This window comes from Diprion similis, chromosome 8, assembly GCF_021155765.1.
Source record: "Diprion similis isolate iyDipSimi1 chromosome 8, iyDipSimi1.1, whole genome shotgun sequence".
Classification (NCBI taxonomy): Eukaryota; Metazoa; Arthropoda; class Insecta; order Hymenoptera; family Diprionidae; genus Diprion; species Diprion similis.
The window spans coordinates 19845999-19871114 of NC_060112.1; the positions used below are offsets into that span (position 1 = coordinate 19845999).

The window sequence follows — 25116 nt, forward strand, 5'->3', positions numbered from 1 at the left end:
TTGCCAAGCCAGAAACAAAGAAGACGTGAAATGTTGGTTTTGTATAAAATTCGGAAATTTGCCAAATTTACGACCACTTAATTCCCTGGTTATACTACGTTGTGATACTCGTGACAATATACTCAGCCATCGGTGTGTTTAATCAAGGTCTAATTGCACGTCATAAACGTGTAAAGAGCTTTTTACCTCTCCTTACGTCACCGAGATGTCACTTGCAAGCCGCACGACCTGAAAGAGATATTACATTTGCATGTAAATACGTGTAATTAATGTTCTTAATACCGTGAATTAGCATTGTAAATTATGGTCAAAACGCATTTCACGACAAACGATAATTCACCATGGGCGGAAGAAATTCGTTCTTATACTCGATATAAAATACGAAATGAATAATTAGCAATCTCGTGTGCGCCAAATGCGGGGAAGCGGAAAAGACAAATTGCAGAACTTTTCGGAAAGGAATAAGGGACGCTCGAAAGTAGCAAAATTATATCAGGATATATGGCGTCGAGATTCGGCAGCTTGTTCATTAAAAGTCTACAAAAGTAAAATAAATTGGAATATTACGACAGAAGTTTTTCTTGTAACTTAAGCTATTCGTGCCAGATAAATAAAGGCGCGCCTTTACACGTGCAAAAGACAAGGAAATGAAAGTCTGCGGTTTAATCTTCAAATATTCCTTAACAACTGGGCCGCAGGGACGAGTGCGGCTCTTTTTGAAGGATCAGAAATCACGAGGTATTTTCAACGACGATCCGTGAAAGTTTCAAGAGTTGTTAAATTGAATTTTCGAGCGACTATAACGTTAACTTATTCTTTCAAGAATTAACATCGAAAGAAATCAGTAATTCCAAAAAAAGTTATCCAATATTCTTACTAAATTTCATTAGCATATAAGACGAGAAAATGAAAAAAATTTACCTGCTGTGAATAAACAGGGACCTGAAAAATTAAATAAACAAAAGCTTACTAATCCCACTATCCAGTAGGGGAAAAAACAAGAATGTAAGCCGCCGCTTGGTTCGACCCTCATGTTTCTTTGTCTTTTTGTTTTTTTTAATGCACGTTTTGTATAGCGAAAAAATGGGGGGGGGGGAATAATAACCGATTATTCCAAGCTCAACTTTCGCAGGTGAAAGTTGCGATGCGTCAGGCTTTCAGATAGCGAACAAAACTGAAACGGAGGGGCAAAAATATCTCAACAATCGAAATCAATTCTAAGAATGAGTAAGCAGGTAAAAATGTACGAGCATAGAATTCTAAAGCTGTTCGGACATTATTTCTTATTTTCTATTCACATTTTATTGCATTATAGCTGGACGAACATATTTGATTTAATTGAATTAATTTACATCAAACTTTGACGATTGGATGTATCGAAAAAAATGAAAATTAATTCAATCTCATGAAGCTTGATTGACAATCTCTACGGATACATTATTAGTAGATAATGATTTTGTCAACTTGTACCCCGTGAGTTACAACGTGGATTGACAGTAGACTAACTTTTTTTTAATAAACTATCAAACCGAATAAAACATTCTCCTATCGGGCTAATAAACATATAGATCTATTCATAAGGTTTGAGTTACGAGATATCATAGGCATTTAAATATTAATCAGTTTGCTGTCAAAGAAAAAAAAAAAAAAACGCATGGTAATTCACCGTAAACACTGACGTATACGAATGTTACAAAAGGAATGTTATACATAATTAATCAATGTGATCAGCGTGATCATATATAATACGACGTAAGAATAAAAAGTAAGATTGTCGAACGACGGGCTACCGTTAATCAATTCGTACGGCATAGATTTGCAATAGTTTAATTTGAAATGACAAGTTTTCGCCAAGAATAATTTCCACTTTGCAGAATTCTGTTGCAAAAGACGCTGTTTTTTTCACACTGTGTAACGTGAACATTTTAATCCGTGGAAAACTCGCTTTTATTGTTGTTTATCTACGTATGATATTTCCGTGTGGTGTTTGAGGAAAAGGATAGCATCATTGGATCAAGTGGCAAATTCCGGAATAATGGTTGTGGTGAATGAAGAACTCCCGGCTGGCTGGTTGGTCACGTGCCAATACGCAAATCTCTTCTTCTAACTGCATGAAAAAAGGATGTAATCAATTCTGACCGAAGACTCGGTGCGGTAATTCCAAACGCGTATTAGCTGAAGGAAAACGCGAAAGTTCCAAGAAGAGACTCCGGTTTATCGTCCATTCCACTATTGTTTCACAATTTATTTCATATCCGAACAGGGTCTTTGATTCGATTGCAAGATATAAAATCGTTGACTTATATTTTGCCTTCCGAATATGAATTTCATCGGTTCTGCGAATTCTATCATTTCTCTCTACGTGTTGAGGAAAAATTCTTTCGCAATCAGACTAGTCGGGGAATTGTTGTAACCTTCGAATGCCTCGTGCTCAAACGTGTCATCCTTCGTTCGTATTAATCCTTCGCGAAATTATTTGACCTGTAAATTTGCATTTCGTTACGGAATTAGGAAAAAGAGCAGCATCTTCACGCGATGCAAACTTAACGAGGCAGACGATTTGGCGTCACGACGGTGACGCTTCGGACAAATAAATCTGACTGTTCGTCTAACTGTAGCAATGATTCGGCTGATCGATGAGTAATTTTTATATATATATATATATATATATATATGTTACCGTAGATCTTGTACTCATGCAGGAAAATTACGCTAAATTGAAGGTCCAGACAAGAATTAAGTTGGTTCTGTTTTATAGGGAAGATATTTGAATTGTATTATTTAACGAAATTGATTTATTATCAAATTAAATAACAATTATCGACGGCTAACCGCCTCTCGAAGCCCGTAATATCTAATAATCAGTGAACAACGTAGTTGATGGCCTGACAATGTCTGCACCCAATTACGTTCGCTGACTAACAATAAAATAAAAGAAGTTTGTAGAATTTGACGCATACGAGTCAATTAAGTTTCTACCGATATCGAACGGCTCAACGCGTCGCTTTTCATAAATTCCTGTCGACGCCTAATTCATGTAGCAAAATGTACGCGCAACGCGAATTCGCAATGTGAATCCTGCGTGAGATTTGCGTCAACCGCAGGTATGAGGTACCGTTTTGGACTGAAATTCGGCAAGTAGAAGGTACCTGCCATATGAATATATTGAACGGAGCGTGAGCTGCACTAATTAGCCGTTCCATTTCGTTAATATTAATTTCTCCGAACGACTGACGCAGATGGCCATCCGATCAGCTGGCCGTCTTGGACTCGTCGTTAAACGTCAGGTGACCTAATACGCTTCTTATTTCCTGCATCCAAACTCGTCGGCGTTACGTCACTGACAATTAAGTCTTTCATACTTTCGTCAAACCTGCTTCCTGTCGCAATTTTCTACACCGTTCAAAATTCGATAATTGACGAATTACACCTGCTGAATTGGACCCCGCATAAAAAGCGGATTTAACAGGTTTGACCATCTTTATTGCCAACTCCGCTTATTGACGACCTCCAGCCATCGTAAGTTAGATATATATATCAGGAAAAAGTGTACAGCGATTCTAAATTCCGAACTGCTTACTCTATAAGCGCGGAGTGTGACACGTGATACGCTATTTTAACATCGCGAATTGATTTGCGGACTTGGGACAATGGAGGTCAACTACCGGCTGTTACGCGGAATTGAATCATGTACATCGAAGCGATCTATCTCGGGATATTTTTCACCGATCGAAACGATCATTGGCGTGCATGCAGCAATTGAGTGATCACTGGCGTGCTGCGGAATCTAGGATCGTCGTAGATCACGTGATTCATCACTATGCACATGTCAGTCGATCCAGGGTGAAAAGTTGCGCCCTTTCAAATGGGCTGTGAAGGGTATTCGTGAAAATCTAGTTATTGCAAGAAAATTCTTGCTTTGACGAGGTAGGTTAACGGGAAAATAATAATTGCACGGTTCAACAATTGACATTAATGACGATCTCGTGAGTAATTCGTTGAAGATTCGAAAGAACGCGGTAAATCCGTCGGCTCTGCACGTTGAGTCTGACGTATTGGGGAAACACGTTTAACATGCGGTACTCCATCTACTACAGCTGTTGGCTTAAGGATCATGATCTGCGTGTCGGATGCGATAGACTTTTTTTCACATTGGATAACGTAGTTATCTGTTACGGTGAGGTGAGGTCGTGACGAGGAAACTAATAATCGCGCCTATAACAGGATATAGGAGACTCGCAATACCGCATATTTCTGACAATTAGTCAAACACTTTAACGGATTCCCATGTATTCTTAGCTTCAACCAACACAGCGTTACCCCGCTATAAGTTTTAATCAGCGATTGTACGTTGAGGATAAAAATTTAATCTATCAAATGAAAATAAAACAGAACGCCACCTTGTCTGGTGTATCACAAGAAACGACTGAACGGTTCTAAAATACTGGATTATAACATCTGCCGTTATATGTATATTATTTATAATTTATAAAGAGTTCGTTGAGAAAAAAATTGATTATGTCTCAATTCAGTCAAAATACGATTTAGCCTCGAATTTCTAAGGTTCCAATCTGACGCCGATCAAATTAGCGAGTCTGGCGAGGAGGCGAAAATCTTTGAAATTTAAATATGAATCTTTTTACCCGCTCACTAGTTCATTAAATACAGCGTAATAGGGTAAGCTTGTATCCTGATAATTAAAGTTGCTGGACTGTCACCGGCAGTCGGCTGGAAATTGACTCGAAATCGTTTTACACGTATCGTCGATCTGGAATAAAGGGGAATTCGTATACCCAGGTATACTTTGATTTTTTTAATAAATTGTCAAACGACATAAGCATATGTTATATTATGAGGTGCCTTGTCAAAAGCGTATCGAAGAAGTTCAACGAACTGTTTGCAAAAATTGCATTCTGTTTCCGACGAAACTCTGAGTGATTCCTCTCTATCTAAGAATGAAAAAAATAAATTCCACTTTATTGATTAAACAAATAACACGATGCCGGGTATTTGACAGCGTTTAACTTTTCAATTATCAGAAATTAATTCCAGCCAAGGTGCGGCTTCAGATGTCAGTCAAACAGCCCGCAACAACTATCGTTGCAAGTCATTCAAACGTACACAGAAAAGTATTCACTTCATTTACTTCCGGTAGATTATCTCGGTTCGGAAAAATAGGTGAAAAACGTATCCGAGTGATTCATGATTGAAAGTGACTCAATGTTGTAAAATTTATGACACCTCATCAAGACTCCGAGTATCGTATTCCGTGTGTATGTAATTCGCATTGACGCGAAGGCGTCATAAAACTATTAACGTAAAGTCGAACTAATTTTGAATCGATATTCAGAAAGCCTGTAGAAACTGGCTTTGGTTTCTCCAAAGTTGACAGTGTCTCTCTAAAATTGCGTGGCGACTATTGAAACTGGTTTTTTCTGTCTTTTTTAACAATTTATTTATTCGAGATTTGCAATATTTGCAAGTATATCAAAAGATTGCGGAACTGGGTCAGTGTTTGCCTCATCAGTTCATTAATCACGAAGCGTAGGTACGTGGAATTTATAAACTGATATCAGACGGCAGCAAATCCACTGTTGCTATATTTTGCACGACGGTTGAATCTTGAAATTTTCCGAATAAATTTTTATTTATTATAAATACCGCGGGTGGTTTCTTGTGCGAAAATAAAAACTGTGATGAAATTTATTATAAACATCGTTTTAGCATGCAAATTAAGGAAAATAACGACGCTACATCTGGTCTATAAACATAGATCGAGTTCAGTGATAGGTAAGGTGACTACGTGACTGCCGGACGATCTGTATCCATGTGATGCTTTACTAACTTTATACACGTATGAAAGATTTTTCTCTCCACAACAACCATATGGGCGTTCCTCTAATTATTGTCTTAATGGATTGCCCACAGCAGCGATCGTTCCAATTTGGATATTTAACTTCTATAAAACCCATTACCGCTATGCTGCAAGCCGGATATCGCATTCTTTAATTGACTTCGTTAGATCTCTAGTGGCAATAATAAAATCTAAAAATAAAAAGCATAAGAATCCATCTTGCCTCAGAATTCGGGTCCCCAAGTATTACCATAGAGTTTTTCACCCCATGGTGTCATTTAAAAAGGGCAAATGCGCCTTACCTAAGTTACAAATGTCTTGCGCAAATTGCCTACCTTAAGGCAATGTTTGGACATAAGCAATATGTGATGTATAGGTATAATATACAATAGTCGAAACGTTATACAAGCTGTAGAAAAAATCGTACAATAAATGAAAATGAAAGAAAAGTTCATGTAATATCGGTTGTGTTACGAATTTCAATAACACATTTACTATATAGTTATATACTATGCCGTAGACATTCTGCCATGAAACCAGCCAAAGTCTGAATAAAGAGTCGCATATAAATGAATAGCGGATAGCGATGTTTATACTTATTTTCTTCCCTCGTTTGTACGTCAATAACATTGGCGGATAATGTTCTGCGAGATTGTTCTTTCAAGGTCCGACTGCTTGGTTTTGCTATAGGCATCTTCTGCGTTTCTACCTGAAATTGTAATGCAAACATATACGCAATACATGGTAATATTTATTGAATCGGACGAAAATATTTCCTTCTATTGCGTAAACCGCAGCGTTGCTTTTCCTGTCGCTGTTTATTTATTTATTTATTTGTTCATTTATTTATTTTTATTTTTTTGTACACGCAGGTATAAAAGCGACGCTGGCTTAATTTGTAATAACAATAACGAAATAATTAAGTAAAACAACAAAAGCAAGGAAATGCGATCGAATACATGGAACGAGAATGTTGAACTGCTACGTCACGTTACTGAAAAAAAGGCTATAGCAACTACCTCGCACTATCATTTTGACCCAGTTATCGTTGAATTTTCATTTGAACTTAGGGACGACTACCTTTTTATCTTATCAGAGCTGTCAGGTGTAACAGAGCACTGAAAATTTTTCAAAACCGGGTAAATATATCGGCTTTACCATGATATTACCTGGATTACAACGATTATATGCCTCAACCACTGAACAAGCCGATAAATTTTTTTGGCGAAAAATTCTGAATCCAAAATTATTAATTTCAAATTGGAAAAAGTGTCCGTCATATAAACGTCCAGGGATATGCGGATATTATTATCTACGTGGTCTCTCGACTCTGTCCACATTTCTATCAACCGTATTATTACAATAAACATTTACGTGCGCCTTCGTTTGCAAGTCGATGAATATCAGCAGTGAGATATTTCGGAGAATTTCCAAAATATTTCGTACAGACTTATATGGAATCTTAAAATTTTTCCATTCACCAATATACATATGTCAACTGCACAAAATGTTTCCCTCGTTAAACGTGATCCGTGTATATTTGCTGTATTATTAGCTCGTCTGCAACCAGTCGGTTCATACTAAAATAAAAAAAATAAAAATAAAAAATGACGTCCACTCAAACTGGCTGAATTATATTTTTCACATTTTACAGCGTAGTCATTATAGAGATTATATCCGTATGTATAGTAAAGTGGAAATCTTTTAATTAGCGGCATCAAGTTCTATTTTATTTTATCTAATTTACTTTTTTTCCCTTCTCCCTTTTTTTAACTGAACTAAATCTGATTACTGCAAGGCAAGGCTACGAGAAGCCTGATAAAATCGCTAGAGGGTACTCAACGTTGAAACTGTTGGCGTGACCTCAAATCGTTGCAAACGGAAAATTTCGCAATGCAGTTTATCAGCTGGTCCTTGATAATGGTCTGAAATTGTGGAAACGTGTAACAGAATTCATCGATGTTGTATTAACACTGTTGAGCGTAAATTATGTCAAGTAGATTTCCACCAATACGTGAAATTCAAAAAGGGATCAAGGCATTAAAACTGTTCAAGCATATTACCGCCTTGAGTCGAGCAAGTAAACTGCGGTTATTCAAAATCATCTATCATCAAGAGGATAGTGAGTTTCTCACCAACGTCTTCATCCCGTTAACGAAGATTTTTTCTCGCCGGAAATAAGCAAGAGCGTAGCAGACGGCGGATGGTTCATCTTGGGGTAAAAAGTCTCGGAGAGTGATTTAAGGGTGACTTTATACATATGCCGGATACGCTGATCGATAAACAATCGTCTTCGTCTTGAGACAGCCACTTTTCTTAGCCATAAACGCTCAGGTATCACTGGTGATAAATTTCCCCTGTAAATCGTACCCTCAATTTTACGAACGTATGAAATTCGCACGACAACAATTCACCTGTTATACGGAATTGATAATATTGAAAAATATTGGTTTTATTCATCCCCTTCATCTAATTTTGTTCTTTTTCCGTCTGCTGACGGCTGCACGTCAACTTACCGAATGGCACTGACACTTATATTATACTCTGCCGGTTATATAAAAGCTTCTCGATAATTCATGAACTCTTCTCAAATGTACACAAACGATTTGTTTATCGGTGAAGTTCCGCCGAATTGCTTGCGATATCTTATATTGAGTATCTTGAAAATATGACAATAAATGAATAATTAATGATAAGCCGGTCAATTTGTCATACCTTCGGCTATTTTATACCTACGCTGGTTACGACACGAAACGATATATCCTTGGGCGTATAAATATACTCGCGATGTTTATTTTCTAACCTGAATACCTAATAATATATTTTATCCACGTGAAATTGAGCTCAGGAAATTACTTAAGCCTGCAGTTATTCCGCGTTAATCATCCACGTTGACGCGTATGTGATACTTCAAAGCAGACTGATATATAAAGCGACGTATCGATATCGATTGTGATATGTATGCAGTTTGTAAATATTATTACCCAGCCAAGATAGTCGACCGTGTTATCTTCGTATATTTATTGCAAAAAGATTTTCTCTTATGGCAATTCGAACATTTGATAAAAATAAAAAGAGAAGTCAAAACGAGTAATTTACGATCAAAAAACTTATGAAGCTGTGTGATTAAATCTGTTTCTTTTTTTTTTTTTTTTTTTTTTTACATTGGTTTACTATCCAAATATTTAAGATAGTGAAAGGCCGTTCTAATTTTAAACATTCACTTCATGTTTAATGCATAAATATACGCCTCGATTTTCTTACAACTCTGAATATCCGTAAAGCTAGTAAAACGATGACTTTCAGCTCGTGTAATCGTCTCCGATTTAGTAACTCCGATTGATGCTTGGCAAAAAAGTAATTCGATTCGAGATTCGAATGGGTTTCTGTTGAACCGAAAAGCAATCACGGTGCAGCGAGGGAATTTTTTACTTTCTGCATCCTGTCTACAGAGGCTGGCCAATTACTGAAGGCACAATCCAGAGGAAAATAAAAACGAGCCTTTTCATGTATGAATGCCTGTAGAGATCGCGTTCCAATCAATTTTTCACATCATGCCTTTCGGAATAGAAATCGTGAAGTCGAACACTCCGGGCGGAATGGCGGCACATTCGAATCAAAGAGAAAATGCTTTCGAACTATGTGCCTCTCATACCTTCCGTGCTGAAATGCTTGATGTTTTCACACCTTTTTCATCATTTCGCGAGGCAAACGCTGCGCGATCCCATTCACGTTGGCAATTTATTTCCATCAAGTATCGGCGAAAACATTCATCGCTTGGATTTGCGATGGGTGGAATCAGCGCCAAACCACGAACGAGCAGCTGTAACCGTTTTATGAAATATGGCGTATTTATCAAACTCGCCAACTCCGAAGTGCACCGCTTGTATCAAAGTTTCAAGCCCGAATTGATGTCCGACGCTAGTTTGCTGGGCCATTTATAAGCCACTTTCAACCCTGAGACTAATGTACACACTTGAAAGAAAAACCCGAGTTTATTCTTGGATTCCAACTCGTTTCTAGCGTTAGATTGATAGTGTGCAGTGGTTGAATACCGCTCGACGAAGAAAATTAATCATCGCTTACTTACTTGTATTTGGTAGAAATTTCACCGCTAATACATCGCGGTTGTCCGCGTTTAATCACAAAATGTCAATATTTTTCGTCGATATTATAAACGTCTTTTCAATTTACCCCACAAACGGCGCCTTCATACCCTTACAATATGGATTCTGGTCCATGGTGTTGAGGAAAAATTTCACGTCCTTTGCTCCCTCAGAGGAGTTTCATTTTTGGTGTAAATATGCTTCTCAAACTGCGAAGACAGAACTCAAAACCCCCAACATTTAAAAAATAAATTCATCTCCCGGTGATCGTGTCGTTAGTTGCTTGAAAATTTGTATAATTGAAAAACGTTTGCTTATATTCAGCACAAAGGCACATCCATCGAGCATTTTAAATGCAACGCATATTATGCAAGCAAACAACGAGAGATATGCCAACTGGTTTTTGTACTTTTTGCTGTTACGATGACATTTTTGATGGGTTACAGCTTGACCTTAAATGAAATTTGCGCCATATCTTTATCTCCGTGTAGGTATATATACTTCAAGTGCAAAAGCAAATGGTTTACGTAGCTGAGAAAATATCACACCGTAGTGCAAAAATTTATATCCATTCAAACTGTGACAGAAGGTGTTTTGACGAGGTAAAAATTGGTGATAACAAAAAAAGAAAAAAAAAAAAGAAAAAAAATAAAACGTTGGCAATATTATTGAATGGGCAAACACTGGACGATAACGAATACGACTGATGATTATTGTTGATCAAAGAAATTACAGAGCCTTTATAGAAACATACTGCGGCAAACTTTATCAATTTCACAGAAGAAGACTGGAGAATTTTTCGAGAGGTTAAAAAATTTGATGTTCCGTGACGACTGTGAAGTGTGTTCACCAGTAAGACTTGGCAAAGTTCAAGCAATGGCCGCAGTATTTATTTCGCTTAAATAAACAACAGTGGACAACATAAAACGACTTGAAAAAAAAAAATACTCAAGAATCGTACAAGCGACAAATTTTCCCTTTTCCAAAATCGACGAATCGCGAAATAACGGAATGCAAAGCAATTAGTATAATCTCTTTGTGCTTTTGGGACTCGTCTCGCAGCCTTTCGGTCGAACCGTTCATCGCACCTCGTTGCGCAACCATTAATTCTGCTGTTATTGAATGAAAAAGATCTCTCTTCTGTACCATCGCGTGCCGATCGGCCAATACGTCAAATGAGTTAACCTCTTGTTCGTCATTTGGTCAAGCGGGCTAAGTCATAAGTATTAACTCTTGTTGGTAGCAAGTGAAAAGCACGTGAACAGAACGTGGTTCGTCAACGACTTGCGAGTATGATGTATGATGACACTGTTCTTATCGGTTCTCTCTCCACGTCGTCACGACCATTCGTTTCTTCATAAGTGATCGAGATTGTCTCGGTTCCCATCCCGAAAGGGTTGGCACTATACGTTTCAATCGGCTTTCGCAACTCGTAAGCCTTGTCGTTAAATCAATTTCACCTCTCTATATTTATATACGAGTATACTACATATACGCACACAATATTGACCGTTATTTTTCGGACGTTATACAACGATTTCCCCTGGGGGTCAAATTCATATCAAGAGAATTATATATATATATATATATCTAAATGCGCCAAATCGTATTAGTTACCTATCCAGTGTAATCGTTTTGTTGTTCTATCCGCAGGAGAAAATTGTCTCGATAATTTTCTAACGTGATCTGGTCAAATACCGGGTATATTGATGTACGTCGCGGGCATTGATTGCTTCTTGACGAGCCAATTATCTATAACGGTTCACACACATGCACACCCCCGCAAACACAAATGCGTCGCACATATATATATATATATATATATATACACATGATAATTTAGTGAGAAATCCCGAGTTCTTTTGTATACCATCTCAGTGTACATTTTATCACTTTTGTTCAGCCTTGTTTGATAACAACTATACAGATAGTGATAAAGAATTCAGGCTCACGATTCGGGATCGCGTTTGTTCAAGATATTACGTTACATACTCTCGTACTACTTGTGTCATAATTACACATTAACGTGCACGTAACGAAGTTATGTACCGATGAAAACAGATACTTGATTTTCGATCAAAAATCATAGGTATAGTCAAGCTCTGGTTGTACGATCCCAGCAGTTTCTCGATCACACGTGATTCCGATTTGTTGAATGAAGATTAACGGCTTTGGGAGCGTCAATCATGGTGCGAACGCCATTAGCTTCATCTATCTCGAAGATCAAACCGGATCGCACTGGCTTTGTTTTATATACAATGCGTGACAGTAATTACGGTCCATCTGAAAATGGAAGGTCAATTGTTCCACGTTGACCGAAGACGGAATCGCCGTATATTCGTGTCCCAGTGACAGCTGCCCGGCATTCGAGCTGCAGAGAAAGCGACGATTGAAGTCTCTTCGCTCTTTCGCAAGACAAAGAGGTTCAACGATCTCAATTAAAACCATTCGCCGTGATGAAAATTGAGGAATTAAAGAAAAAAAAAAGAAAAAAAAAAGAAAATATCAATTATAAAAATACTCCAAGTATAATAACCACGCGAAATGAGGAATGCAAATTTCCTTACTCTAAAATAATCATACGCTCCGGTTACGCATACAAAATACGACCGGTCTTTCATACTTTTCTGAACAGGGTACGCGGAGCACATTCGTTTTGTCCGGATCTGCACGCAGACGAGAGATGATTCATGAAGGTTGAACCAACGAATTTATTTGCATTAAAAATATTTCACGCGCACATATATATATATATATATATATAAGGCAGACTACGCCGCATGTCTCGCAAAGCCGAATCGAATTTCTGGGACATAATAGCTTTCAAAGGCTCTCGATTCGAAACTCCATATACTGCCTATATATATCGCCTGATACCAATCTCTGAATTCTTTGAATTCTCGATGATCCGTCGAATATATTATACATATACGTACATACATATAACACATAACATGTTCGACAAGCATTATCAGTTTTCAAATAACATATATGTATGTATCTATGATGTATTCCCTGCATCGAACGTGATTGAATGTCGACGGCTGTTCAATCGGCATGGTTGGTATAATTATAAACCTTTTAAGCCTGAATCAACAGGCTCGAATTCGAAGAATATATTAAGCAGAGCTGAGATCGATTTTGTAATGCTAGATCGATCGTATACTCACACTATTGTAATACCGTAACCTTCGTTGAACTTGAACACGTCACTCTGCCCAAACTGATTGTGAGACATTTCAGGCGGAAATCAGGTCTCCCGCTCAAATTTAACCCGACGAATAAGAGCTACCGCAAAAATTTCGCATCTCACGGAGCTCCGAAATGTCGCGAAACTCCTTGTTTCTGGTCACGTAGGCAAGTCAACGTGATCCAACTAAATATTTCCATTCTATTTTCACTCAGCTACCCCAGCGCAAGATTATCATCGGTGATTCCGCGCTGCGGAATTCCTCTGAGCTATTATAAATATCAATTTAGCGAAACTTTATCGCGGAAACGCTCTTGCTGATTGTACGAAAAGCACGCCTTCGGATCAAGCAAGACGTTCCTGCTCCTCCTCCATCATCCTCATCGATTCGTCGACCTCACCAGTCGCGGAAACGGGTTCGAACAGCCATTTAAACTTTCTGCACATCGCGTGACGTCTCACGCGGCTTGTCCAATTAAGCAGGACTTTCCGTGGCTTCCTCGTTAACAACGTCACTGTCATCGCCAGGGTCATCGAGCACCAGTGCCGGAGGAAATATCGGAAACTACACACGATCAGGAAATATCCACCCTCCGTCGAGCCTCCGGTGTTTGCCTTCCACCGTTTTTCTTCCCGTCTTTATCTCTCTTTTCGTCTGGTCTTGGGTGATATTAGACGGCGCGTTAATTGTGTCCCTCGACGCTGGACGACCACAATCCCCCGACCTTCGTGAGTTTTCTTCTTCTTCTTCTTCTTCTTCTTCTTCTTCTTCTTCTTCCTCCTCCCCAGCTTCCTGTCGACGTCCGAGTTGTTTCTGTCTGAAATTAGCGATGTCGGCGTTGCTGATTTCGGGCTGATCAATACAAGGTCGTCGGATCGACGACAAACGTCTGGACCAGTCCCTGGTGATAAAATGAAGATGTGATGAAGGGTAATCCCAGGATTAAGGGATTACAAACTTGACCCTGGATTCACTGGCTCTTCTCCGATGACTGCGGTAATTCAACGACCGAATGTGACTCGGGCATGGACTATAGAATCAAGCCTCTACACCATTATTTCGACGTCAGCTGTGTTTCATACCCATTCCGAAAGGTCAACCACCCTCGACCTTCTGATTTTCTACAGATTTTAGAATCTCAGGATCAACCATTTTGGACACGCTCTTTTTTATGATCTTACACGAAAGCACGTGAGTCATGTTCCGGCGAATGTAAATAGCAACGAGACGTATATTTGTTTGTAAGAAGGAGGAAAACGTGGCAGTGTGAGATTAAAACAGCACATGAATATGGTCCAGATCTTCGTTGCCTACGTATTAAGACGAGAGGCGTCCTTATCTCTGCGTTTATTTGACGCCACACCAAACATACGTGATTTCTGGAAAAAGATGTTAAATGCGAACTACGTCTCCCCACTCAGGCGTGTGGACACGCGAATTGTGTCACGTATGCAGGTCACTCGTTATGAATTTTCTCCACGTCGCACGGGGTCAACCGGATTAAAAACCACTGAGGTCGCTTCGTCTCGCGTCCCGTCGTCTGCTACTTTGATGAATTCACTCTCCGTGGAACAGGGCACAGATGTAATATTTTAAATTGAGATATTTTTCGGAGAATTTCCTAGTCTCCAAGAAATTTTCTTGCAATAATTCAATTTTATTATTATACGCTAGTGAAATGAGTGAGACGTCGCGAACGCTTTTATCAGTCAGACACGATTCAAGTAAAAGCAGCCACTTCTCATGAGCCAAATTACATCTGCTACTCGAATTACGAGATTTCAGTTCTGCTGATGTTCGACTACTTAATTGAATCTTACTATCAAAAGAACACGTAGAAACTTCTAGTACGTCATACAATTATATTAATCCAAATCTACTAGTTTCGATATTCTGAGAGTAAAAAAATTGCGACGTTTTTTGGACCATAAAAAATCATTGCGATTTTCGGATCGCAGATTTTTTTTTGCGTCCATCTGACATGAGGAAATTGAAAGATTACACTGAAACGACGATCCTTCCGTTTCATTTCGACAAGGTTTATTTTAAAATTGAAAAATTCATCTCTAAAATGGCCATATTCCTTTAAAATATACGAAGATCTACTTCTCAGGTCCGAAGGGTTTTACCCCTTAGCTTATTTTCTTACGAAATTAATTTTTCTGGGTAACAAGTTGTCAGTTCAACCGATCTGCGCTTGGCACTAAAATTTTATCGCTCGTCTGTATCGTTTCGAATGGAATTGGAAGTACAGGTATTTAGGTGAAAATCGTTCGCGCGGCGTTCTCGTTCCTTCATTGTGTAATAAATTAAGTTAGGTATGTGACTTGACTGATTTCAAACGAGCCAAGTTGACATTGAACCTATTTCTGCCGGCTGAAATTTGCTCCTCAACCTTCAGTCTTGGCGAAAGATTGCAGTTGTGACACCAACGTCGAAACGCGCTGATAAGCGGACTCGCCGTAAAACCAGCCGGATTTACATTTACTTAACAGATTTCCCAAACCCTAGACTATTCGGAGAAGTGGGTGAAGGCTGGGTGCCTTAAGCCAACCAACGAGACCATCAATATCGCGGTATAATGATGCCTCTGCAAACCGTGCAAAGATGGCTCAGCTTCTTCCCTATGATCCACCTGTTCCACAGTCGTATTTCACCTACAAGGCAAGCCCTAATCGTTTGCTGATCGTAGCAAAGAGCCAATTCAACTTGTTTATAATGAATATTTACATATATATTGTACGCCTGAACGCAACAAAATCCTAACACCTCGGTTCTAGGAACGTAAATCCGTCAACCCACACGGAGGCAAGCAACCGCGAGGGTGAATCGGGCGAGCGATCCTGGCGTTTCAGGGTTCAGGGAAAACAGGATGAAAATGTGTTTCTCAGTTCGGGATTGCACGCAGAGGTGGCTGCTTTACTCTCCTGACACGGGAACAAGACGGGGAGATATTTTGTAGTACATACGACGTCCGGGTTACGGAATTGGGGTGCTCTCACCTAAATTACAATTCAAGCTCGCCTCACTTTCGCAGAGTTATAACATTTCTTGTCCCAATTTAGTGGATTGGGTTAGGCACATGTTCCACTCGGAAATTAATTTGCATGACGATGTCTGATGACCTGATTTTGCAAAAAATTTAATTCCCTCTTATTTTTTATTTTTACGTATTTATTTTGTTTTTTTGAGGAAAAATATATATTATATATTTTCAAACCTAATTACGAAAGAAGATATGCAAAGTAATCGTGCATATTATATACCTCATTCAGTTCTTTACCTTCATCGGTTGGAAATTTCAATATTTTTCGCAGCTACTTTGCTACGCGAATACCTTGCAGAAAAACCTTTGTGCCACGTGCACCGATCTATCCCATTAATGTAACGTGTGTAAAGGTTAGTGTGCTTGTGTTTCGCGAAGCTTCGCTTAGACGCACTGCAGGAATAACGGAAAACAAAGGTATCGAAGGAAAGCGGAAAAAACATGGGATACGGGGTGGATCCGGCGAGGGTGGTAAATCGGAATTCGATATTTCCGTGGAATTAAAACTCATTCACACTGTGCGAGTGCAACCTTTGAGCTCTTTCCGGAATCGAATAATACGAGACGACAGCATAGTGTACCTCGATTTTGAAAAAAAAAATCGCAATCAGAAAACTCGGTTTTTAAACGGGTTGTAGGACGAAATTTTTCCACAGGCTAATATTTTCGTGAAGTACGTACTTTTCCTTCTTACAAATCTCTCTCAGATCCACGTGAAATACAGAACAAACCTTCTGTTTAACATAAGGTGTGATTATTTCTATTTCCGGGCAATATGAAATCAGTGTTATGGCCGATGGTTCACCATTTCTCGAACAATACTCAATTCGCTAAGTAAGTTATATTTTTCATGAAAATAACTCGCTTGTCGTGAAACATCAAAACGATTACAAAATCATTGCCAATCGATTGCTTTTCTGGTAAGCAGGGAAGAAGAGTAACACTGACAAAACTATCCGGTACAGCTACTTATTTCTATAGGAATATGAAACAAGCTTTTAATTTAAAGAGCTTTTAAACGTCAACATTCAGAAACAGATAAAATCAATCTGGAAGCCTGTATAAAAGTCGAGTCGCGGTACAGCTAAAATATATAAATTTCATCATTTTTATACCTACACGCGTATAATTACCACGAATTTCCGACGGTCAAAGCTCGGACCGATTCATCCACACTTGAGCTTTGAATTGTAGATATTTATCTTCTGAATTTTGCAGAAACGTCGACTCATAAGTCGATTCTCAGGTTGGGATAAAGTCATCCAGTTTCCCCGGAAGCAAGGTCAGCCACGTTTTTCCGAACTAAAATTCCTTGGCGAGTAGAAGTGCCACTTCTCGACTCTTCGAAATTCATAACTTTGGCACCCGGCCAGCAGACAGACGGCGCCCGGCGTCGCGACGCCGTGCCTGCACGCTTTTCCACACAACGGCTGGTGTGTGCGGCCTCTAGTTTGCCATTCCTTCCAAACATCCAGTTTAACTCCCTAAACCGAGTCTAACTACTTAGTTCTGATCTGCGTTTAGCCCGCGGATTTTTTCTATTATACATTACAGCTGGAAACGTTAAGCTGGTTTCTAGTAGATCTGGATAGGCTTAATGCCCAGCTGTTTATACCTCGAACGTCTATGAAAACAGATCCATGCAGATGTAACTCGGGCTTTTCGTTACTCAGCAGATCATCGTTCACGAGGTGCGTTGATTTCGTTCCCTTTATACTTGAGATTCGGCCGATTACTATTCCATACAGCATTTCGGGTTACAGTCGATGGAGCAAAAGGTGAACCCTGAACTGAATGTTGAGTAGCATCAGCGCGTTATCGCAATATCGGTACATAATAAAATACATATATGTATGTATAGTATATAGTTGGGAGGTTTCGACGTTTCACAATTATTGAACAAAACAAATGATTCTTCATATATTTTAACCCCACGTGTAATTGACTACTTCGCGTGCTGTGAAAATACACGCAATAAATTATTGCTCGTCAGAACTCTTGATGGCAATCTTTTCCGCAGGTGTATTAGCAATATTACAATTTGATTTACACTCGTACGTCAATTTTCTCGCAGCGCTAGCTGAGAAGATCGTAGAACATTACACTACGTTTCTTTGGCTGTTCATTTTCGTTGAAGAATTTATTTCAATACCGCAGATATCGCAGAGGGATTCGTCGTCAAGAATCCATTCATACGATGTGTGACGAAAAGTTAGAGCCTCCCCATTTCGTTACTGCATAACTGCGACCGACCCACTCAATTGAGTAATTTCGCGGTGATTCAAGTGATTTATGTAACAGAGCTTTGAGGATCGTACACGTGCAGGATGTCGTCGTAGAATATAACAATCATATTCTCCGGCTATATCCGGTTTTTTTCGCCAGCGCGAACCAATTTTTACTGCCTTTCGAATCAACGAACGGATATTCCGACAATTCGTTTTAGACGTTTTTATAGCACTTGAAGTTCGGTAACCGACAATGAAATGTATTATAGCTATCCGAAAATACAATCGATATATACTTATATTATTATACATAGATATAGATATAATTTATATCGTACTTACGATTTCATCGATGCTGCGATAAAAATCTATACACATGTCAATAAATCCATAATCTACCCTAGGAATCATGGCTTCTTAGGAAAACAGCCGCATGGCGACACACGTTTTATTTATAATTATTATACGTGTAATTCTTGCGAGGAAGCAAATGTATAATAACTTCACGGGAAGCCAACGAACAACATCTTATTTTTATGAAAAATATATCGATCGTAAATTGTTTTTTTTTTTTTTTTTTTTTTTTTTTGTTCTGTATCTTTTTTTATTTTCCATTTCCTTGCCATTTCACAGCTGTGATTCAAAGTTTCAATGAATCATTCGTTTTCTCCGCATCGCTGTATCTGCTCTGTCCAATCTCTTGATACTTGTGTTTTATAATTATTTACTCAGCTCCTTCGGTTTATTCTATCTATAAGAATAAAGCGAATAAACGCAGGTGTAAAAGGTTTTTTGTATATAGTGTGAAACGACGGACGTGTTGGGTGATGAAATCAATTTTCAAATCTCTTGTGCTATATGAGAACACGAAAACGGACAAACGTGACTAGAAAATGATTATAACGAGGTGGAATTCCTTTGCAAGAGAAATTCAACTTCGCTTTATAATCGCGGTATAACAAGCTGTTTTCCTCCGCGCTAAAAATACCCCCGTGATAATTATATTTAGCAACGATGGAAGAATTTGTACCCACAGTCGGAAACCGAAATAGAACGCATGGAACTATAACTCTGCAAAAGCTGGTTGAACGTTCGCGGATTTAATAACACGGGTACCTGCTCGTTGCAACTGTTCGCGAATATACGCACCTCGACAATGAATTGGCGGCGTACCAGAAACCCGGAGATCTGCGTGACGAGTCGACCGTATACGACAATATCGCAAATTTACCTCATTCGCGTGCCACACGTACGCCGAACAGCTGATTTTAGCGAAACTGTTATGATCGTTTAATAACTGGTGCAGCCTTCGACACTCGACTCGTTATTATTAGGCGATATGCAGAGAATGAAACGGATCATTACGTTAGTGTCACGCATTCAACGATCCCGTTTGAGTGAGCGTCGATTCTACAGAAATCAGTTCTATACAGAGCGAATGATCTGAGGAATATGTTCTACAAACTCGTTTCCACACGAATATTTTTCTACACAATATTTTTCTACCGGAAGGAACTTGAAATTCGCATCAGAAATTGTCCTGCATGATTTATGTAAAGTGTTCTACAGAATGTATTTCTGCCAAATCATTAGAAGCATACATTTCGTTGTCAAATTTGTACATTTTGATTTAATTTAAATTATTTGGTTTGATTTTATATGTATGATGAATATGTGAAACTATAAAACTAAACTATAGAAAAGTCTTATGTAGAAAACTATTCTGTAGAACAATTCTCATGTAGAATAAATTATGCAGGATAATTTCTGATGCGAATTTCAAGTTCCTTCCGGTAGGAAAATATTCTGTAGAAAAATATTCATGTAGAAACGAGTCTGCAGAACATATTGTGTAGAACTGATTTTTGTAGAATCGACCCTCTCCCTCCCATATCAGTGCGTTACGCGATGCTGACTGCGCCGAATGGAATTAATAGGTTGCGTTCGTTACTCACGATCGGCGTGTTATTCAATAGCTGCCTGACCTACGTTCGTTCGATCACGTTCGACCGAGAGTCGGCAACGCAATAGCAGACAGTGTTGCGTTTCTCGTATAGAAAATGGTCAAGGAAATAGCTTTGTAGCAGCGCATAGATTTAAATAGCGATTTAATTTTGTTGTAATTTCGAATTGTTCAGAAATTTCCTTGACAGTAACACGTGTGATATTGATTTTACGTTGTAACTTAATAATGACGTCAGTTCTGAAAAACGTGGCAGCTGCCGATTTGTTGTTGGAATGTGGAGGGCCGGTCTCGAGATCTGAAAAACAAAATGCAGATCGAATACTTTATTTATACGTTGTTCGTCGAAACGTCCTTAGGAATTAATCGCTCTGTACGCGTTAAGATTCATCAGCTATCACGATTATCACGAGAATTTATATCAACGATGATTATATAACGTTCTTTTCTGGCACCGTTGAAAGTATTGCATTGCGACGATTCGCTGATGATGAGACGCAGAATAATTCAAGAGGATAGTTTAAAAAGGTTATAATTGCCGGTTTTTCCGTCGTAAATACAAATTTTTCTTCCAAGAACCTTGGCCTTTGCACATATCATAATTTTTTTATTTTTTTTCTAAATAGGATGCACAACCTCTTTAATTCGCCACTTCAATTAACTGACCCTTGAATCTGTTACGAATAGATAGAACGCAGACGGGAAAATACATTCACAATACAGTAACTCTGCAGTATAGAAAACTGTTGCAATTAGATCCGTGGGATGAAAATATCTTGTGTCAAAGAGAATTATACACTACAGGTAACGAAGCTGGTGAATACGAAAGGCGATAATTCCGTTACGATTCCATACGATATTCTTTTTTGCTTCCCACATGATCCAATTGTGTGCAATTTTTACTTATCGCAAAACGACGGAAGATCACTGCGTCCGAATGACGACGGGTGGGGGTCAAAACTTGGAAAGGTCAATAAAACATGTGAAAATAAAATAACGAAAGATGAATTGTTCGAAATCCTGAGTTTTGAAAGTGTCGCTGATTAGAATGACTTTAACCAGCGATGCAAAATTTTCAACAATTCATCTTTCGTTATTTTATTTTCACGTGTTTGAAATTTCAATATATTATGTTGAGTATTGACCCTTCTAAGTTTTGACCCCCATCCATGACGACGTGCATGGGTCGAACCGCGTTGGGAAAATCACTTGCAGCTGTAACTGGAAAATTTGTCCGCTGCGGTTTCGCGGCTTGTTACCGACATTCAATGTCGCTTAGCGTATCGGTCGCGTAATTTGGCACCTGGTCAATAGCTTGAGTAACCAGACTAACGGTGCGCGTCTTTCGCACCCTTCGCCATCAATCGTCGCCGCAGACGCAAAGTAACCTGGAGTCTTTCACACTCTTGTAACGATCTCAATTTGTCCGGCAATCAGCTTACACAGCACCTGAAATTCGCTCACTTACGGGTCGTTAGTGATCCTCGTTCATTCGTTTTACCAAAGATCTCGCATCGATAAATTCCTCACATTCGTGTATAAAAAGTATAACGACTCACGACCGCATGGCCATCAGCCGAAACTTTCTAATAAAAGTTTAAATTTTAAACTCCAATTTTTAAAACACCATTACGTCCGGCCGAACATGTAGATCCATATATTTCTTATATATCTACGTATGCATAGGTATAAAAATCAACGTCTTTCTGACGTATGTTTGCTTATTTTTATTTTATTTTTTTTTTTTCTGTACATAACTACAACATCTGGTAAGGTTTTAAGTTATATTTCGTTAAAACCAGACCAACACTTTTTATATATATATATTCGTGATTTTTGTGGCGTTTACCTTAGAGAGCTTTCTCTCTTTCTCCCTTTCTCTCTTTCTCTCGCTCGATCTCGTTATACGTGAAATGAAATTCCCTCACATCAGCGACATCGCAATTTCACCCGAAAGTTCCGACGGTGTCGTGGTGTTATTTACATTTCTTTATTATTTAAACAGCGACGTCGCAATTTCACCATAAAGTTCTGTAGGTGTCACGGTGTTATTTAGATTTTTCTTTTTTTACTTCTCCGCCCCCTCAATGAACCGTCGAGCAGTGCTCAGGGAGCGAGATTACTGATTGCCATACCGTGACGTAAGAATTATTATTTATCAAAGAATTATTATTAAAGCCCCGTATTACGACGGCCTTCGCCGTTATACACGTACCGTAATGCATATATATATGCCGCTAATCTCCAGATTTAAATCTCGAACCGTATAACCAAGTGGAATATATTTAGGTGTTCAGATGGCTATCGGCCCTGTTATACGAAGTACGTCAGCACCGGGATAAGAAGCAAACTTCCAAATGGAACAGTATTTTTACCCTTGAGACCTTTTTCAGCCCTTCCTCCCTTATCCCCAGGTATAATTACCTGCACTTCAAGTCAGGGCTTTCGGCAACACCTCGATTCGATTAGCGGGCCCTTCAATTCTCGCCTTTTCGTGCATACTATACGTAGTAATGATACAGTGGAGCAACAATCGAATCAGTTATACACAGAGTGTCGAATAAATTAACGCCACGTGACTCGATGCCCGAATGCGCAATCGGTTGTGCCGTGAATAATTCACCTGTACATCGATGTATCTATGGACTGCGTGCTGCAGATTGTACCGCTCGACTTGTAATCGCAGCTAATTAACGAGGCGTTATACTAACGATAGATGAAACGATAATATCCGGATTTTGTTGTTATTATTATATGCTATACGCGAATAGATATCCTGAGAGCAAGGAAAAAATCCAAATCTAACAGTCATTCGGAAATACGACGAGGCGCAAAGAGACCCTCGCCAAGGCCGCTTTATCGCCTGCTGCGCAACACCTGATGACACCTTTTCTGGACACCTCGTATCTCAGAGATACGTGACTCGTGGGTATCAGCTTATAATGCCATCGGGATCGAAGAAATCAATTCTCTTTGTACGTATTCATTTAAAAGAAGCAAAACCAAGTTGGAGACGATCAGCCGCTGAGCTGATTCTACACGGTTAGAAAAAAAATGTCCCATCAGGTCCATTAAAATTGTTGGATTGATTTAATCATTTTCTAATGTATTATCAGGTGAAAAAAAAAAATAGAATCACAAAAATGTGAAAAATAACACAAATATAAAGTCGACCTGCTGAGACATTACGTTTAGTTGAATTTTTCTAACAGTGCAAACTCTCCAAAGTCATGTACTTAATAGCTATCAATAGCTTATCTAATTCACGAAATTGGTTAAATCCCCCATTTGGCTGGCAGGCACGTTTTTCTCCTCTTCGTCTCATTCTTTTCGCAATCGACAAGATGCTTGACATTTTATGATTTACATATGTATACAACACATCGTAGGATCATTATCGCAGGCAAGTGCGTTGTACTGCCAGCGGAAATACGGAAACATTAAACGCATGACTAATCAAGCTCAAAGGTGTGCGAATCGGTGTACCTACGGAATACGGAGCTTGAGCGAAATAATAAAAAAATTAAAAAAAAAAAAAGAAACAAAATAGAAGAATAACAATGCAGAGCTAATTCTTTTATTTTTCTCATCAAACGAAGAAGCACGGCTTAAGCATATGCGCGCATATCATTCCGATACCTACATTATACACATCGTATAACTGCATGAGGCTTATTTTTCAAATTATTATCAGCTCTGCCGGGTGTGGAAATTTACTGATATAAACAAGAAGTCAGACTATCGAGTGAAACTTCTAGATTTGGAAAAATTTCTTATTCCTCAAACTTCATATACATAGTTTCCTCCAATTCCGGACCAGAATTTTAATTCTCAGTTTAAAATGTTTAGCCCGCAGGTCCGTAGTCGGATCGCTATTAATTCCGATAATAATTAACAATTAACGGCTTTCAAAATTGTTTCACCAAACGATCGTCAAACCTTTTATCATATCAATTAATTGCCACGAATTTAAACTCAAAAACCATATTATGTGATAGAAAAATTGTCGACCTGTATCTCGACTGCAGTTTAATTCCTTGCAATAAGAAGCTGTATTGCCGATATAAGGTGAGTATAATGATAATATTCACGTGTGTCCGCACAAATGGAATGAAAAAACAATAATAAAAAAAAAAGAAAGATTTTATTCAATTTTTGAAAAATATACACCCTGTGAGAGCTAATTAAACTTCGCACCAGACTAAATTACGTCATTGCGGAGCGGGGCGAAAAATGTTTCGTCTGATAAATATATGTATATCTGTGTCGCGGTGTACAAGAATTTATCTCAACAGGTGGATCGCGCTTCGCCTTAATTCGCGTTGACGAGCCCCCACCATAGGACGTAAAACGTAGAGTTAATCACCCGTTTGTTGTCCGTATTGTTTACGAAAGACGCGAGTGATTACATGCGCGTTATTACACGCGGCCGCACTTGCGAAATTTCTGTAACTCCGTCAGGTAGTACGTATCGAAGGTATGTATACTCGTATATGTATACCGGCCTGCTTATCCGTGACCATCCAGCTACCTGAAGCAATAGCGCTGACAGCCTCGAGTGCTTTGTCAACGTACTTGAGTAAATAAACAAATCGATGCCGTGCTCCGCGAGTCATGTGCGTCTTACTCCCTGTAGAAGAGTGCAATTATCGGTGTGTGTCAGCTCCCGACAGTCATCGGCCGGATCTTTGATTGATAAAAGAAAGAGAAAAAAAGTCGTAGGAAAAA

General features: G+C 38.8%; 1 protein-coding gene across 9 annotated transcripts in view; it reads left to right on the forward strand.

Annotated features, from left to right (window-relative positions):
- Positions 1 to 25116, forward strand: part of LOC124408894 (cAMP-specific 3',5'-cyclic phosphodiesterase) — a 254319-nt gene that overhangs the window by 209838 nt on the left and 19365 nt on the right. The gene's annotated exons all lie outside the window — the stretch shown is intronic.